This window comes from Pongo pygmaeus, chromosome 12, assembly GCF_028885625.2.
Source record: "Pongo pygmaeus isolate AG05252 chromosome 12, NHGRI_mPonPyg2-v2.0_pri, whole genome shotgun sequence".
Taxonomy (NCBI): domain Eukaryota; kingdom Metazoa; phylum Chordata; class Mammalia; order Primates; family Hominidae; genus Pongo; species Pongo pygmaeus.
The window spans coordinates 97,191,188-97,211,880 of NC_072385.2; positions in this window are offsets into that span (position 1 = coordinate 97,191,188).

Below are 20,693 nucleotides of genomic sequence, written 5' to 3' on the forward strand. Positions count from 1 at the left end.
AATATGGAAAGAATTATTTGAGTATTTAGATTATTTTTAGTCATCTAAAGTCCCATTAATTTGTAGTCCTTTCAAATATACCACTTTGCACTAATATTGGGTTGAGACGATGTCATATATAAATAACCAGCTAATTTGATGACGATAGCAAACTGGTTGTTCAGCATTGTGTAGGCAGATCAGATGAATTATTTATTGGTTCTATTTTCTTTTGAAGTTGTTCTTTGTCATCATTAATGGATGTATAAATGTACAGTATTTAGGTATGCATTTTTCTTACTAATGATTTTTATTCCTGTTGGATGAAAGAGCTTTTGTATAAGAGAGCAATTTTGAGAAGAAAGGGAGAAGAAAATGAATGTGTTATGTAAAACATGGTTTGATTTTTCTGTCTTGCTTCAGAGAAGGGAGAAGTATCCTCTGGTGACATCTTGCTCTATCCATTTTTGCCTATTAGCAGAATTACCCACCTGGTGAGGAGCACATTGGAGAAATACATGGTACATATAGGTGGGAGGAGTGAACAAATGAGAATCCACTATACTGAGAGACAGTGTAAACATTTCATAAATTCTGTGCCCATGATATTTAAAAAAAAGCCCAATTATTAAGGCCTGAATAGCATCTTCCATGACACATAGTACGCCTGATGAGTAAGAAGGCAAAATCACAGTGTGACCCAACTGATCCATGAGATCTTCAATGAATCAATGCAATAGGCAAATTTCAGAAGTGGAAATAACAGAATCCACTCTGGTTAGTTCAAGCATGACATGGATTTGTTAGAGAACATTGGGAATCTCACAGAATCTCTGAAGAGAATGTAATTTACCTGGCATACATTTGGTGAGAAGAAATTCAATCACATTTGCTGTGTTCTACTTTCTATTTATTGAAATTCTGTCCTTATTTTGGGTGCAAATCAAGTCTCACTTCCTCCCGGAAACCTCTTCTGGCTCTCCCAGTCCTGACTCATTTTACAGAAGTGTGGTATTTAGAGACGTAAGAGGCTTCAGAGACATTCAGTCCAACCTTGATCCCAGTGTGACCTGGAGTATCCCAGGAAGAATGTCATTCAGCTTCTGCTTACCTTCACTACAGAAGGACAAAGCTTTGCCTGCCAGCCAGAGGAACCTCCTCAAATGTTAAGTACTTACAGGTCTTTTCCCAATGGCCTGGAAAAATAATATGTCATTTTTATGTTGTTCCAGATATGCCAGTCTCTGAGTGCCATCATGGCTATAATAGCACTTACCATCTATCCCCCCTCTGGAATGTCCTGAGAGACAGGACATTTCCTTAGTCCTTAGTCGTCACAACCCCAGCACAGTGCCTGGCAATTAATTAATAGCCATTGAAGAAATACTGGTTTCTACATTGATAGTTCTGGGGGCTGGAATGGCTTGTGCTTTCAGCCTCTGCAACATTGTTCTATTACAAATCTCATCTGAGCACAATGAAACTCTTTCTTAAAGAATATCGCATGCGTATACCAACTAGAGCTCATTTAATGAGTAGAAAGGAAGCCAGAGTTACTTCTTTCAGGGATTTAAAAAATTGAATTGCTAGCACTTTTAAAGGATTAAGGGCAGTGTTTAATCATCCAAACCAGGTATTTTTTTTCTAGAATTAATATCAAGCTCATCTGTCTGTTGTTTCTGTACCATGTTTTGTTCCTTTCTTTGAAGTTCAGGCCTGCATGTCTGTCTGCGGCCTGAGACATTCCTCCCATTGTCTATGATCTTGTAACTCTTACCTGAAGTGGCTTTGATATGACATTGACAGGTTTCTTCTGCACTCTGGTCATTTGAGCCTGAGATCAACTCATTTGGCCTATTACCTCTTCCTTGCCTGTTGAAGGCCATGCGTTCCATTTTGAAAATGATTCCACTTACTGAAGAACATGGGACAACAAAGTAGCCTGATAGGGCCTGGCTTCTCCCAGTCATCAATGAGTTCTGTGTGGAGTCACACTGAGTTCTTTATATTTTTGTTTCTCCCCCTTTCATCCTCTTCCCTTTCTTTCCTCTACTTCTGTCCTTTAGCCATTTTGGAATTACAGGGGATCTTATGGTCAGGTTTCAGTTGTTAGATGCAGGCATTACTTTGAAGCCATGTGCTCTTTGAGAATATCTAAGCATGAAATCTTCCCCCTGTTTTCTCAGATGTATTTGAAACTCTGTTAGGCTTGCTATTTAGTTTTTTTCTGACCGTAAAAATTAAATTGGTTTATTAGCAAATATTTAGAAAACACAGAAGAGTACTGAGAAAAAAATAAAACAAAACAATTTATGTTTCCCTCAGAGGATTCTGTTTTGCATTTTGGGGTGTGTGTGTGTGTGTGTGTGTGTGTGTGTGTGTGTGTTTACATTATAACAAATCCCAAAATATGCTTTGCCCCTCTCCTTGTGTGTGTGAACTTTTGTCTTTGAGAGTCACAGAATATGAGACGACATAAAAAGTCCCATTGAACATTTCTGGTTTAACGTAAATATGTATAATCTATATATACTACAGTGGAATGACATTTTGAGGTATTAATGGATTTTTTTCTTCCCACACTTCCTCATACCCCCGTAATCTCCCCTCCGATGGGTCAGGAAACAGGAGGCTTCCTTTGCTTCAAGGGAAGCTGTCATGGTGGAACCAGATGACAAAGCCTGCATACTCTGATTTTCAATTTCAAAAACTATAACCCCGGAGTGAGACTGATAGATCAGGAAAAAAATGTAGTCAACTCATTTCTTTCCATTACCTTTGTCCCTTTCTATCACAAATATGTGGAAATATGACAAAAGTTTTATTATGACCTATAACAAAAGAAAATCCCCAATTACAACAACAATAACAAAAATTATCAAAAAATAGGCCAGGCATGGTGGTTGATGCCTGTAATCACACACTTTGGGAGGCTGAGGCAGGCAGATCACCTGAGGTCAGGAGTTCAAGACCAGCCTAGCCTGGCCAACATGGTGAAACCCCATCTCTACTAAAAATACAAAAAAAAAAATTGGCTGGGCATGGTGGTGCATGCCTGTAATCCCAGCTACTTGGGAGGCTGAGGCAGGAGAATCCCTTGAACCTGGGAGGCAGAGGTTGCAGTCAGTTGAGATCACGCCACTGCACTCCAGCCTGGGCGACAGCGCGAGACTCCATCAAAAAAAAAAAAAAAAAAAAGGACAAAACCCCCCTAAATTATCAAGAAATAAACTTCAAAAGAAATGTACAGGTCTAACATACAAAAATTAGTATAAAAATGAGTTTACAGAGGGTCATAAAGGAAGACAAGAAGGCAGAAATAAATGTAGAGAGAGATATGTCTTTTGGGTGACAGGAAGACTTACTACTACCAAGATGCTAATTCTCCCTAAATTAACTTGTAAAGTTCAGGCACTGTCAATCAAAATCTCATCAGGATTATTTGTGGAACTTGACAATATCATCCCAAAGATCAAATGGAAGAATAAACATGCAGGAATATTGAGGAAATTCAGAGTTGAGGGGTATGAGAAAACTTGTTCGATGACAAATCAAAACTATTATGAAGCTATACAAAACTGGTGCAGGAATAAAAATCAGATCAATGGAACAGAATAGATATCTGAAATAAATTCTAAGGTATATGAAAGTTTTGTTTCCCCAGATTTACTGCAATAATTTCCCAATTTTAAAAATTATAGTCTCCTATCTCTTTTATTAATCCCTTTCTAGGCTTTCTCCCCAAGACACCCAGAGTCATTGCCTAAAAACATAATAGGGTTATATATAAACCTTTGGCTTAAAAGCTTTCAATGGTTTTCCTTGCACTTGGAATTAAATCCATATTCCTACACTGAGTGTCCAGACCCGCTTCTCCCGCTAACCTCACTCACAGCATGCCTCTCCATGCTCAGCATGTCTCAGCCACGCTGGCCAGTTTCCTTCCTCCATAGAGCCAAGTTCTTTCCCCCTGCAGAGCGTTTGCATGAGCTGCTCCTTCCACGTGCAGCGCTTTTCCCCAGGCTGGCTCAATCCTATTATTTGAGCTCCAGTTCCCATTCAATGGAACTTTCTTCAAGCAGTCTGTAAGAGGAAACTGCCCCACATCTACACTTCATTATTTTCTCTGTGGTCATTTGTTTCCTTCGCAGCACTTTGCAAGTTGCAATACTTATCTGTTTGCTTATTATGGTCTCCTCCTCAGTACTCTATATTCCACCATGGCTGGGACCATTCTCTGCTCATCATTGTCCCTCCAGCATCTAGCACAGAACATGTCACAGCAGTAACTCAGTCAGTGTTTGTGGAGTGAAAGAAGGAATGCATACATACGTGGATAATAAAGTTAGCTCTTTGAATCAGTGGGGAGAAGCTAGGTTATTGAAGAAATGATGTTTGGGCAACAGGGTAGCTCTCTGGAACAACAAAACCCACGAATTCCTTACCTTCTTGCACAAAAACGAATTTATGGTTAATCAAAGTTTTAGTTTAAAATTTTAAAAACATAACATTTTTGTCACCACTGTCTTCATTGAGGTATAGTTGACAATACGAATTATATATATTTAAGTGTACAGTGTGATTATCTGATATAGGTGTACGTTGTGTGATGATTACCAGAATTCAATTAACTGACACATCTATCACCACACAGTTACCGTGTGTGTGTGTGTGTGTGTGTGTGTGTGTGTGTGTGTGTGTGTGGTGATAAGGACACTTAGGATCTACTCTGTTAGCAAATTTCAAGTAGACAATACAATATAGTAAACTGTAATCACCATGCTTTACATTACATCCCCAGTACTTATTCACCTTATAACTGAAAGTTTGTACATTTGACCAATATCTCCCCATTTTTTCCCATCTCTAAGCCCCTGGCAACCACCATTCTACTCTCTGCTTCTGTGAGTTCAACTTTTTTAGTTTGTACATATAATTAAGAACATAAAGTACTTATCTTGCTGTGTCTTATTTCACTTAACATAATGTCCTCCAGGTTCATCCACGTTGTTGCAAATGGCAGACTTTTCTTCTTTTTATGATTGAATAATATTCGTGTGTGTGTGTAGATACCACATTTCCTTTATCCATTCATTTGTCAATGGTCACTTATGTTGTTTCCATATCTCGGCTATTGTAAATAATGCTACAATGAACATGATAGTGCAGATATCTCTTAAACATACTGATTTGGGCCGAGTGCAGTGGCTCATGCCCATAAGCCCAGCACTTTGTGGGGGCTGAGGCAGGAGTATCACTTGAGGCCAGGAGTTTGAGACCAGTCTGAGCAACATACTGAGATCCTGTCTCTATAAACAATTTTTTTTTTAATTAGCTAGGCCTGGTGGCATATACCTGCCAGCTACTCGGGAAGGTGAGTTGAGAAGATCACTTGAGCTCAGGAGTTCCAGGCTACAGTGAGCTATGATCACACCACTGCACTCCAGCCTTGGCACCAGAACAAGGCCCTCCTCTTAAATATGTATGTATTTTATTTCCTTTGTGTATATACCCAGAAGTGAGATTGCTGGATTATATTGTAGTTTAGGTTTTAATTTTATGAGGAATCTTCATACTGTTTTCCATGACTATCAATTTACATTCCCATCAACAGTTTACAAAGGCTTCCTTTTCTCCACACCCTCACCAACACTTGTTATCTCTTGTCTTTTTGATAACAGCCACCCTAACAGGTGTGAGGTGGTATCTCCTTGTGAAAACCTTAACATTTTCTAAAGAAAACATAACAATATTTTTACATATCTTGTGAGCTAATACATGTGTATAATTCTTTGTGGGTTAAAAACAAAACAAAATATGATAAAGCCCATATGTGGCCTAAAAGCTTAAAAAATTTACTGTCTGGCCCTTTAAGGAAAAGTTTGATGATAACTAAGAAATATCTTGTATCTTTTGTTAAAAATTTAAAATCACTCTATCTTATGTTTAAAAAAATTTTTGGCATTGATGTATATAAACCTAATGTCATAAGCATATCATTGTCTTGACTTTCAGTGTAAGTTGATGTCACTGTGAGCTAATACATGTGTATAATTCTTTATGGGTTAAAACAAAACAAAACAAATATGATAGAGCCCGTATGTGACCTAAAAGCTTAAAAGATTTACTGTCTGGCCCTTTAAAGAAAAGTTTGATGATAACTAAGAAATGTCTTATATCTTTTGTTAAAAATTTAAAATCACTCTGTCTTATGTTAAAAAAAAAATTTTGGCGTTGATGTATATAAACCTAACGCCATAAGCAATATTATTGTCTTGACTTTCAGTGTAAGTTGATGTCACAGAGACCACACCAAAGGCAATGGTTTAAATGAAACAGGATCTAATTTTGCTCTTGCAAAAAATTACCAAGCTCAGCTTTTCAAGGCTGATAGGGTGAGTGCAACCTCAATCCCCATCTTCCGTCTCCCAGCCAATGGGAAGATGGAGGGGTAAAGGGAAACACAGGCAATTTCACCTTATCCAGAAGTTAGTCTCATGGACATGGTGTGCATCTTTTTTGTTCACATTCTGCTTACTGGAATATGGCCATGTCTAGCTGCATGGGAGACTGGGAATGTTGTCCTTAGATGGGCAGCCTTCTACCAAGCTTGAATTAAGAAGCTCCATTATTAAAAGCCAGGGAGAATGATTACTGATGTACATCTTGGAGTTCCTGCCACAAAGAGTAACTTGGCCCCAATGCCACTGTGCTTATTCTTCTCTTCTCACTCATATTTTGCCTTAGATTAGTTTTAAAATTAGTTTTATTTAGATTTTCCCTTTTTGAAACTCAAGATTCAAGGTTCACAGAGAGGTTTATGCTTTTCTAGCCAGTATCATTTCCCTGTCTTTGCAAAAGTTTATTCATTCTATCCCAGGTTAGCAAACCCATTGCCCTTGTAATAGGGACCGATTCAGAAAGCCAAACTATGTATTTCAACACCATCTCTGTTCCAGGCATTCATTTTTAAAACCCTTTCTCTTTCCCAAAGTCATGTTCATCAGCCTAATTTGCAGAGCAGCAGTCAGCAAACTTTTCCTTAAAGGGCCAGACAGTAAATCTTTTAAGCTTTTAGGCCACATATGGGCTCTATCACATTTTGTTTTGTTTTGTTTTGTTTTTAACCCTCTAAAATGTAAAAATTATTGTTAGCTTTCAGCCTCTGCAAAAATAGACTGCTGAGCTGGATGTGGTGCACATGCCATAGTCTGCTGACTCTTGTTGCAGAGCAATGTTATGTCTGTATATTTCTCTTGAACAGAAGTGGAAGTTACAGTATTCCAGCACCAGATGGTATATATCCAGGAACTATAGGGAACATCTTGCTACATCTGAACAATGACTACAGCTCTGTAACCCCAATACAGCTATGTTTGCTGCTGCACACTGAGTCTGATGGCCAACAATTATAACATAGTCAGATCCTAAAGCTTTATGCTCTCTATATATCATATTGCCAGGATGAAAGTTGAAGTTTGAGGTTCAAGGTTGAAAGATGAAAGTTGAAACTTTTTTTCAATGTTATAAACATCAATCTGTTTGTACATACCTTTGTTGATACTGTAATAGCTCAGACAATATACAGCTTAGAAATGACTTTCAGATTCCCGACTTTAAAATTCATATAGGTTGCATAATCTATAAATATTCATTCTCATTCATTATATAATTAATTAGCAAGTATTTATTGAATGTCTACCATATGCCGGGCACTGTACTAGATGGCGGGAATACAACAGTTAACAAAACAAAGTCCTTACTCTCCAGTAGGGGGAGCTCACATTATAGAGGAGAAACATGGCAAATAAACAAATAAGCACATCCATTTAGAACACAGCCAGTGCTGACAAGTGCTATGATGAAAAACAAAGCAAGACAAATAAATAGATATTGTTTGAAGCGACTATTTTAGAGTGGTAAGAAGGTCTTTAAAATGAAGCAAGAGTTGAACTCAGTCAAGAATGCAATGCAGGAGCAAGCCATACAGTTATCTAGGGGCTATCTAGGGAACGGAGGAGGGTTGGGGGAGGTGCAGGGAGCAGGGTAAAGGCCTTCGGTGAGGTGTGTTTAGTATCAGGAAAGGGCCAGCTGACTGGAGGGGAGAGAGGCTAATAAAGCCAGAGAATATAGGACCTTTAAATTCATTATAAGGTCTTTGGATTTTATTTTGCGGGAGACGGGAAGCCTTCGAAAGATTTTGAGCAATGACAGGTTATGATCGAATTGAGGTTTTAAGGGAGCTGTTGTCGTTGCTGTGCAGAAAATACAGTAAGGGCAAGAGGAGAATCAGGTGCACTAGGTGGGAGGTTATTATAATTGTGCAGGTGAGAGATGACAGTGGTTGGGCTAGGCAGTGGTGGGAAATGTAACTGTTTTCATGTGGTTCAGCACACAAGAAAAAAGTTTGTTTTTAATTGTATATATTTTCTAATCCCGGAGGAATCCAGTACCACCAAATTGTCTATCCCAGAATAGGCACTGCTAGCCAAAGCCTCTTACAATGGAAAACACAGGCTAATTAAACTAGGATTTACTATATGGTTTACTTTTATATCTCAAAATCTAGACATAGCCATGTTATAATTGCTAATAAAGGGCCGTGGCTATAAATCAGGATGACTTCATGAGGCAGTGTTTGCTTTTAATATTGAAGAATTGACAGAACTCTATTTAGAACCGAGTTATGTACAACACTAATCTTTCAGGGATGGCTTGATTTTCAGTCCTCTATTTCCATCATTGGATTGCTTTGTTGCAATAGGAATGAACACAAGCAAATGTAACTCTATGCCTAACAATGCAAGGCAACAACTGCATACAAACAAAGCTAAGCACAAAGTGCATGCTCAGTTAATTGTTGTGAATGACAACTGAGTGATAAAGTTTAGCATTTAAACATTAACACATTCAAGTGCTGAGGACACCATAGAAAATTAGATGTCTATGAGTACCCTCCAAGTTAACTTACTTTTCTAATTTACTTCTAAGGAGTGGCTTATGTGCAGGGTAAATAAAGTTTATTTTGTCTCCATTCTTCCATTTCTCTGCCATTTTTTAATTCTCCAATTTAAAAGTTTTAATTAGAAAGTAAACCTTAACGTCGAAAATGCAAACTTGGGGAGGGCAGAAAGATCACACACTAGGCTGTAACTTCACACTAGGTTGCACACTGGCCGGGCAGAGCTGCTCCTCACATCCCAGACAGTGAGGCGGCCAAGCAGAGGCGCTCCTCACTTCCCAGATGGGATGGCGGCCAGGCAGAGGCGATCCAACTTCCCAGACAGTGGGGCGGCCGGGCAGAGGCGTTCCTCACTTCCCAGATGGGGCGGCGGCCAGGCAGAGGTGCTCCTCACTTCCCACATGGTGGGGCAGTCGGGCAAAGGTCTGCCATTTTTTAAAGTTCACTTCAATACTAAGTTTGGAATTTTTTTCCCTCTCCAACATTCCCCAAACTCACTTACTAGTGGATTTTTTTTTTTTTTAAGTTATCTGTTTCTCTTAAAAAAACAAAGAGGAAGGTATTTTATCAAGGCAAAATAGGTTCTCTTGCTAAGACTAATCTTTCATCTTTTACTTTTTTGATAGTTATATAAAAGAAAATGTACAGATTCAAATACACTATGCAGCTTAATGAGGTTTTATTTATGTATATACTCATGCAACTACTATCCTGATCAAGATATAACATATTTACAGCATTCCAAATAATCCTTTCTGCTCCCTGCTAGTCAATACCCTACCAATGGAAATCATATTGAGCTCTATCTCCACAGTTTTGCCTGTTTTTGAACTTTACAAATGGAATCATATAGTATGTATTGTTGGCCCTTTGGATCCATGGGTTACACATCCATGGATTCAGTCAACCATGGGCTAAAAATATTTGAAAAAAAATTGCATTGGTACCGAACATGTACAGACTTTTTCCCTTGTCATTATTCACTAAAAAGACAGTCTAATAACTATTTGCATAACGTTTATATTGTATTAAGTATTATAAGTAATCTAGAGATGATTTAAAGTATACTGAGAGGGTGTGCATATGCAAACTCTATGCCATTTCATATGAGGGACTTGAGCATCCTCAGATTTTAGTATCGGGGCAGTCCTGGAACCAATCACCAATTATGCGCAGGTACCAAGGGATCATTATATTCTTTTGTATCTGGCTTCTTTTACTCAAAAAAAAAAATTTTTTTTTTGAGACAAGGTCCCACTCTGTCACTCAGGCTGGAGTGCAGCGGTGCAATCACGGCTGACTGCAGCCTCGACCACCCAGGCTCAGGTGCTCCTCCCACCTCAGGCTCCCAAGCATCTGAAACTAGAGGCATGTGTCACCACGACCAGCTAATTTTTGTGTGTATTTTTTGTAGAGACAAGGTTTCTCCTTGTTGCCCAGGCTAGTCTCAAACTCTTGGGCTTAAGCAATCCACCCACCTTGGCCTCCCAAAGTGCTGGGATTACAGGTACGTGCCACCGCATCTGGCCTGGCCTACTCAATGTTATGTATATAAAATTCATCCAAGTTATCACATATAGCAGTTCTTTTTTTTTTTTCACTGCTGTTTGGTACTCCATTATGTAAATATACTTCAATTTATTTATCTGTTGTAATGTCTCTGGACTTTGGTAGTCTTCAGTTTTGGGCTATTGTGAGTAAAGCTCTGTGAACATTCTTATACATGTCTTTAGGTGGACGTAAGTACTCATTTATGTTGAATGTATACCTAAAGGTTGAATTGCTGCATGAGAGGTTCTGTGCATATTGACTAACTTTTGCATAAAACAAAGAATAAATTAGTACCAGGAAGACAATAGTGTTAGATGATTGATTTGATTTGATAACATTTAATTAAATTACTTGAAATTGTTTGCTTGGTTATTATTTTGCTCTTTATAAAAGACAGTGAAAAAATATACCTCACTCATTAAGATGGCCACTGTTTTAAAAAACACAGAAAATAACAAGTGGCAAGGATATGGGAAAATTGGAGCCCTATGCATTGCTTGTGCAAATATAAAATGGTGCAGCAGCTATGGAAAATAGTATGGAAGTTCCTCAAAAATTCCAAATAGAATTATCACATGATCTAGCAATCCCACTTCTGGGTATATATCCAAAAGAATTGAAAACGGTATCTCAAAGATTTATTTGCATACTCATGTTCATTGCAGTGTTATTAACAATAGCCAGGAGGTGGAAGCCACCTAAATGTCCATCAACAGATGAATGGATAAATGAAATGTGGTCTATACATACAATGGAATATTATTCAGCTTTAAAAAAGGAGCAAATCCTGCCATGTGCTACAACATGGATGAACCTTGAGGATGTTTTGCTAAGTGACATAAGCCAGTCACAAAAAGACAAACGCTGCATGATTCCATTTATATGAGGAATCTAAAGTAGTCAAACTCTTAGAAACAGAAAGTAGAATAGTGGTTACCAGGGGTTAGGGGGAGGGGAAAAAGAAAAGTTACTGTTTAATGGGTATAGAGTTTCAGATATGCAATATGAAAATTTCTGGATTCTTTGCACAACAATGTGCACCGTACAATACACTTAAAAATGGTTAAGATGGTTTAAAAAAGATATTTTAAAAACAACGACAACAACACCCCATAGCTTTGATTGAAAAATATTCCTGTCTTATTTTAGGTAAACAAGTCTTAAAGAAATGAGATGCAGACTGGTGTCTACTCGATGTACATGTTTCAGAAGCTTTTGTGGAACATCAGTGTACTTGCTCATGAAGTCTTCTCTATTCCCTTGTTACCACATGAATGATTTGGAGGAAAATAAGATCCTTGAAGTTGAATACACTTATATAATTAATTGAAGAAAAGGGTACTGGAAACCATAACCACAGGAAGAATGTACAAGACAGTTATTTTCTAGCTCTTTCTGATTAAATAAAGCTATTTTTGTACTTCTGATCTTTGCATGAAACAAAAAAACCCTGAAGTCATGGTGACTCATAAATAACTTTGATGAAGCATTCAGTCCATGACCTAGCAGGTTGCAGATTGTCAATAGATGTGATTGAGTGCAAAGACCTCTTGACGACAGCTGTGCTGGTGCTAAAGGCCATCTCCTACAGAACAAATGTTACCTCTCCAGAGGAACAACTGCCTGAAAATCCTGGTGTGGGCACCAGAACTTGATGAGCAAAGCTGAGGCTTTAGCAAGACATCATACCTTTCCCAAAATGGTCATGAATTTAGTTAAGCTGGATAGCTCTGTAGACATGTGATTCTGTTGATGAATGGCAGGCTTTCCAGCCAAGAATATTATTGGCTCTTAGTTGTCCTAAATTCAGCTTTCTAACTTGACCTTACTTGAAAACAGAATGGGTCAGTCATATGCTCACAGTCGCCATTTATTGTTATGGAATTTGTGAATTAGTTCTTACCTCTGTTGAGGCATACTTTTGGGTTTGTCCTAGGCAGTCTTTGACCTTGGGCCATATGCTGTCTGCCCTACCCTTGCCATAGGCCCCAGGATCTAATTTCAGAATAAAAGTTGGAAAGCTGCCCCTATTCTGCAACTTCCTAAATAGGCCCAGATGATAATACTGTAATAGCTAAACTAAGAAGTATTATTTTTCTCATTAGTCTCTAGTTTTCAATAAAGCAGATACTCTAAGTTGTAATACTATACATTTTCCATGGGACTAAATACAATTATTTAGATTTACAAGTATTTAAAAATAGAATATAAATAATTTTTTCCCTGAATCTAATCTTTTCTTCTTTTTTCCCCTCCCTCCCTCCCTTTCTCTCCTCCCCTCCTCCCCATTGCATCTCTATATCAGCTGAGCTAATTTGAAATAGAAGCCATGAATTTGGACTCCGGAGTTAGACAATACCAGCGCAGCTCTCACTAGCTGTGTAACTTTGGGAAACTCTTACTCCCTCAATGTATCTGTTTCTCCTCTTATAAGATAAAGATGATAATATTACATCTCTTAGAGTTGCTATGATGATCACATGAGATGCTTTGTGCCTGGCTATAGTAAACACTTGACAAATGTTAGCTAATCTATATTATTAACATGTTGTCATAATCACATGAGCAACGTCAAGAACATTGACTTGGAGAAAGAAAAAAAATCTCATATGAGCAACCAAATTGCCACAGATGATGGCTACAGTGGTTTAAAAACTTTGCAAATTAAAGACACAGGACAAAAAGTGAGAAGTAGGAAAAATATATTTTTAGTCAATGAAACAAGAATAAAAATGTTGCGTTAAATGAATAAAAATTAGTTCCGGTCATACACCACAACAAGGAAATTTTCCTATGAGTAGCATTTATATTGGTGAAACTGGTTTAGGAGATGACCTTTCTTTGAATTGTACAGGACATCAGAAAAAATTTTAAGCTTAAAGATCACCTGATCCAACTCAGTCATTTTACAGGTGAAGAGATAGGTTTCAAGAGATTAAGCAACTTGCCTAAGGTTACACGTCTGGTGGCAGAGCTCAATCAGAACAGTAGATCTCCTGATTGGAGCCCAGGGGTTCATTCTACAGGAGCACACGGCTTTTGAAATGTGACAAGATCAAAAAGCCCAGAGAACTTTCATGCTGGAATGAGAACAATTTTGCATTCACATCAGAGGTCATTTTTCATACCTGGAATTCAAGGCATCTGAAAACAGATATCATTATTCCTGTTGTACAAATGGAAAAATCTGGACAAAGATAAGCTCTAAGCTGACTGGCTTTGTTGTCCAACTTCAGGCTCCGTAAATACACTCATCATGCCCATGCAAGCTGGTATGTCAACCTGCTGCAGGTGCCTGTTCTGATTCTGGCACACTTCATAAGTTGCTTTCCATTGCCTACTTCTGTATTTCTTGGTCATTGTCAGTTCCTTGCCAAATACAGATCTTACAAAGGACAAGTATTCTTTTTCCTTTCATAGTATATGCTGGGCACCATTCAAGAAGTTCAGGATTCACTTCATTCAAGATGTGAACTTCTTGAACAGTGCCCAGTATATACATGACTATCAGTGAGTATTTCTTGAATGAATGAACTAAAAATTAGCACTCTGCGTTTCTTTATCTATCCACTCAGATTGGCAGATGAATTTGAGGCCTTGTGTCTAGGCTCTCGTTTTGAGGCCATGTGTCTAGGCTCTGGTTTTGAGACCTGTACTGTATGATGGCCAGTTTTATGCTCTGTGACTTTGGGCAAAACTAACCTGACCTTGAACCACACCCTGAATTTCAGAGCACAATCTGCTGAGCACAGGACTGACGGGAAGGGGAATAAGACAGGGTATATCCCAGAGAATTGGACACAGAGGTATAAAATGGAATTCTTCATACCCTGCACATTCTGAGGACTCTGTTGAGCTTCACTAGTGAAGTCAATGAAGTAGCCTCTCTGGGAGAAGGAATAGAACCAAACACCCATATGCATAAATACAGCAAATCCAAATAGGGCCTCCCTCCAGTGGGCCCATTCAAACAGCATTACCAAGGCTAACTCATCCTTCAGACAGGGTGTATGGGGCTTCTTTTAGCCTCAAGTTGCACTTGATGTTCATTTGATGCATACTTTACCAGTATACAGATAGTCTCTAATTTATAATGGTTCAACTTTACAATGGTATGAAAGTGATACACATTCAATAATCATATTTCATACCACCATTCTGCTTTTTCCTTTCAGCATGCTATTTAATAAGTGACACAAGAAACACAACATTTTATTATAAAATAGGCTTTGTGTTAGATGATTTTGCCCAGCCATAAGCTAATGTAAACTTTCTGAGCATTAGAGGTGAGCTAGGCTAAGCTATGATGTTCAGTAGGTTAGGTATATTAAAGGCATTTTTGACTTAAAATATTTTCCGCTTATGGGTTTACTAAGACATAACTCCACCGTAAGTCAAGGAGCATCTGTACACAGACTGCTTACTTGCTCTTGTCACAAAGAGTGGAATAGCAAAATAGCTTCAGGCTTTTGCTTTGTTTCCTTAAGCAAAACAGCTTCAGTTTCCCTGGTGAAGCAGTTCCCTAGTCCACACCCTATGTGAGTGATCAAAAAAATTCTCCGCAAAGGCTGTCTTCTGCAAAACTGCAGACCTTCTGACTCCCAAATGTTGTCTATAGCATTTTATAGACAACATGACCCTGAGGATTCACACCCACTCAACTGATAGGTCATCCTCCCAGATGGCACATTTGGGTCATGAGACCCGCCACTTCTGAGATTTCACACTACTTTGGCAGTCAAGCCAAAGACATGCTAAATGTGACCTTCTCCTCTAATGTATGCCACAGGGAGATCATCAAGTTATACTGTGTCCTGGGTGTTGGCAAATACATTGCTCATGAGGAAAGCTCCTCAGAATGGGTATTGTGTTTTCATTTTTCACCCAGCAAGAGCAACTTCATCATCATTAACTACAGCTGAAATTGGCTTATCAAGACGTAGAAGCTGACCATCTACTAACTGAGAAAACCTCATTGATCACACAGCTGACTGATGGTAACATACAGCTTCTGGAGATAAGGATAGACAGGACATTCAATGATCTTCAGCATGGACAAGTACTTTCATGCCGTGGGGATGTTTTCAGTGCTTCTTTTGAATGCCTCTGCTCTAACCCTAGTTGCTCCTATCTTTATGGATCATGTGGTCAATAGTGAGATATGGAATTTTAAAGGAAAGATTATGATAGGTAAGTTGAAAGGAGAAAACAACAGCATCTGCGACACAAGCTAGTTGTGAACATACCTGACCAGGTTTTCTGTTGGCCAGATTCTGCTTGTGGCTACACAGGTAACCTGCAACACCTGATAGGCAGACCCATCAAACCCCTTCTTGTCAAACCCTTGAAAATAAAGACCTTAATTTATGATGCATAGAAAATATCACTATAAGAGTGGAAGAAGCCTTCTTCTGTAAGCAATCCTGGGCCCTATACACCCTTACAGACATTTGGAATTGACGGGGATGGTTACTATATCACCTATTGATTGAAGAAAACTATCTTGTGGCTTTAGAGTGTTGGAACAATATTTGTAAGGGACACAGTCATTATCAGGAAGGGAAGTAGATGGAGCTTTTGTGGCTTTGGTGGGGTTTCATCCAGCTCTATACCTGTTTCCCTGGTGAACCATTCTGCCTTACGTTTGTTCCTGCACTTGCTGGGAAGGCAAAGTGTGTGGGTTATCGATGGGTCTTTAATAGACAAAGAAGACCAACATGATGCTTCCTTCTTCTGCCTGGCTCCCACTAAAGTGCCAAAAATTTAGATAATTCCCCAAGTCACCAGGCTATAGGCTTCTGACAGGAAGTCTCAAGAAATGTTTTGCAAACAGCTTTCCTCAGGGGAAACGTCAGCTGAGTCAGGAGCATTGTTCCACTAGTGGACCAGAGGGTTGACGGACTTAATTAGTGTGAATAGTTGAAGCGGGACCAAGATGGTTTTTTCCTTGGGGACCAATGTACTCTGTTAAAAGACAAAAAAAAGAAATGCTTATGCAATGACTTTCTTCCTAAAAATTCAGAACACTTCAAAAATTCCCATTAATTGTATTCTCACCACAACTCTGAAGGTTAGTTCACTTATGATGCCAATGTCTTTAGGGCAGTTACATGTACACGCATAACTTCTCTTACAGCAACCCATAGTCATTAGAAACACTGAAAAGTTATTGAGTACTGTCACAAAATATTTTCTTTTGTTTTACTTTCTTTCTTTTTTTTTTTTTTTTTTTGAGATGGAGTCTCACTCTGTCACTGGCTGGAGTGGAGTGCAGTGGTGCGATCTTGGCTCACTGCAACCTCTGCCTCCTGGGTTCAAGTGATTCTTCTGCCTCAGCCTCCCGAGTACCTGGGACTACAGGCACCCACCACCATGACTGGCTAGTTTTTTTTTGTATTTTTAGTAGAGACGGGGTTTCACCATGTTGGCCAGGCTGGACTTGAACTCCTGACGTCAGATGATCCACCCACCTTAGCATCCCAAAGTGCTGGGATTACAGGCGTGAGTCACCACGCATGGCCACTAGATATTTTCAAGGTCTGCAAACTGTGCTTGGAGAGGAGACTATTTAGAGATACTTTATGGACGTAAAAAATGAACAGCCCACTGTGTCCTCCTACAACTTACATTTTTTTCAATTTCAGCCTTTGAGCACTGGATCTTTCCACTTGCTTTGTCTCGTGTGGAGAGATTTGATTTTAAAATCTTTTATTATATGAGTTTGCATCTTTCCATCACTTCTATTTTATGAAACTAGATGCTATATTATTTCATACATAGATATTTATAACTGCCATATATTCATTGTGAATTGGAGTCTTAAACATTATAAAGAAGCATTACCCAATAGAGCTTTCTGGGATAATGGAAGTTTTCTCTGCACCACTTAATTTAATTAAATAAAATTTAAAATGTAGTTTATCACATTAACCACGTTTCTAATGTTCAGGAGTCACAGGTGACTAGTGGCTACTGAATTGAAAAGTACAGTTATACAGTATCCTCTTTGTTTTGCTTAACACTTTTTGGCTTGAATTCTACTTTGTCTCACATCAAAGCCTTGATCCTTGCTTTATTTTTGCTTACTTTTGATTGGCACAACTTTGCCTAACCTTTTATTTCTAACCTTTCCGGATCACTCAGTTTTAGGCAAATCTTTTGTATAAAGCATAATGTTGAAATCTGTTTTAATCTTCAGTTAGTTTAAGCCTATCTACATTTATTGATATAAACTCTGTTTGATCTCATTTCTTTCATTATTAATACATACTATAAATACTGGTAATTTTCTCTCTCCTTAGAAAATGTCCAGTGGTTTTATACTATGAGCAAAACAAAATTGACTTGTGTCTTCTTTCTTGTCTCATCTCTCCCTGACTTTCCAACTTTAGTCAATAATATTATCTTTCATGGTGTTTATCTTTGTACTCTTACACTTCTACAATTCAGTTTGTCAGCATTAAATGATATCCTCTGACTCTGTCCTTCTGCTTATGATGCAACTTATGTTCTTATTCTACTTACTCCATTCTCTTGCCTCTTTTTCCTCCAACGTTTTATTATGAAGATTTCCAAACCTACAGCAAAGTTGAAAGAATTTACAGTGAACACCTATATACCCACCACCTAGATAGTATCATTAACATGTTACTATCCAGCACTTCCTTTAGGTATAGTTATCCATATACCCATCCTTCTATCCATATGTTAATCTATCTCATTTTTTGTGTATTTCAAAGTAAATTTCTAATGTTAGTACACTTTTACCCTCAAATTTAAGGATGCATATCATTAGAGTTTATTATTTGTTTAAAGTATTTTAATATAAAATTTACATACTGTAAAGTACCCAAACCTTAAGTATACCTTTGCTAGTTTTGAAGAATAGATATGCCTGTGTAGCCCAAACCTCTAACAAGATACAGCATTACCAGAAAGTACCCTCATGGCCCTTGCTATTTAATTCCCATTTCCCCAGAGGTAAGCTTCTGATTTTTTCTACCATAAATTTTTACCTGCTTTAGAAATTCATAGAAATCAAGTCAAGCCTTGTATCATCTTTTTTGTGTAAGGCTGCTTTTACTCAGCATAACTTAAAATTTTTTTTTTTTTTAGAGACAGGCCCTTACTGTGTTGTTCAGGCTGGAATGCAATGGTGTGATCATTGCTTACTGCAGCCTTGAACTCCTGGGCTCAAGTGATTCTCCTACTTTAGCTTGCCAAGGAGCTAGGATTGCAGGTGCACAGCAACGTGCCTGGCTACTTTTTTTTTCAAAATTTTTTGTAGGGATGGGATCTTGCTATGTTGCCCGAGTTGGTGTTGAACTCCTGGCCTCAAGCAATCTTCATGCCTCAGCCTTCCAAAGCACGGGGGTTACAGACCAGCGCCCAGCCTAGCATAATGTTGAGATTCATCCATGTAGTTGCTTGCATCAGTAATTTAGTCCTATTTATTAAAGATAAAAATGTATGGCAGTTAGACTATTTCCAACTTGGGGCTATGATGAATAAAGCTTCTATGAACATTCTTATACAAGTAGTTTTGTGAACTATTTTTTTATTTTTATTTGGTCAATACCTAGCAATAGTATTGCTGGGTCATAGCAGATATGCTTAGCTTATAAGAAATTTTGAGACCATTTCCCAAACTGGTTGTACCATCTCATATCCACACCAACAATGTATAAGAATGCTGGTTTTTCCATATCCTTGCCAATATTTGGTGTTGTCAATCTTTTTAAATTTTAGTCATTCTGGTAGATGTTTAGTAGTACCTTATTGTGATTTAAATTTTTATTTCCCTAATGATTAATGATGTTGAACACTTTTCATTTGCTTGTTGGTTATTTATATATCTTATTTTATGAAGTATGTATTAGATTTTTTCCCATTTTAAATTAGGTTGTTAATTGTATTATTGAGTTTTTAGTTTATTTGTTGATTTGTTCCAATATGCTAGCTACCAGCAATTTGCCAGATATATACTTTGCAAATATTTTCTTCTAGTCTGTGGTTTGCTTATTCATTTTTATAACAGTATCTTTTGATAAGCAGATATTTTAAATTTGATGTTTAATTAATCATTTAAAAATGTCTTTATTATTGCTTCCAGTGACCTAAGGAGCTTTTGCCAACCCCCCAAGTCACTAAGACATATTATTATGTTCCCTTCTAAATGCTTTATTGCTTTAACTTTCACATTTTGGTCTGTGATCCATTTTCTCCCGTTTTTCTCCCATATTTTGTTAGATATGTTAGTTCTACAACAGCAGAGCATAAAATAGCACTTGCATAACATTTTCCCACCCTTATCTCCAAATTCATTTTAGTCCTACATCTAAATATGTTTGTGCTCACTACTGGTTCCTTGCTAGTACTTCCCCAGTCATCTTCTGGTTGGGTGAAGCTGGTTCTCTAGTAGGCACCTCTGGAAGGGTGTGTTGGTACAAGATTCTCTAATGTCTTGCAGATTCAACACTGTTTTTCTTAGCTTCAATACTAGAGGGAAAGTGGGATTGATAAAACTTCTTTTACACACTTTTTTTTGCTTTGATGAATGTATTATTTGTTATCTTCCATTGTTTATTGTTTAAATATTCATTATCTTCCATTGTGTATTATTTTTCCAACGACATTTCAATTATAGAGACACTGGAAGAGTAATCTACTTAGTTCACACTATTTTCTGAAAATAAACGTATAACCATTTCACCTTAACGTTATCTTCAGTTTCGTGCAAAGGGCTGCCTTATGGATTTCCTTGGTATTAGGGTTAGAAAAGAATTCTCAGTAAAATTGGGTTTCTGTGAGCTTTGAATTTGTGTGCACCAGTGAAAGCACATCCTAAATGTAAGGTACTATATAAATATATGCAATAATAATAATACCACTACTCACTATCTTTATAATGAGAAGATTATATCTAAGAAAGCAGAAGAGTTTTCCCTAAAACAAGGCTAACATTCTAGGTCTAGAAATACCAGGAATAATGTATCAAGTTGATATGCCAAAGTTTAGATAACTTAAAGTTTCTCATAACAACTTGGGACCCAGATGTGAATGAAGTTCCAATTAATGATTTAGGAAATCTTTGAGTTATCCTGCTCCTCTTAAATGGATTTGTAGTATGTAGCCTGCCATTGTATGAATGTGCCTTTACTGAGTTGAGAATCGTCTGCTGATGGATGGATAGTCAAGTTTG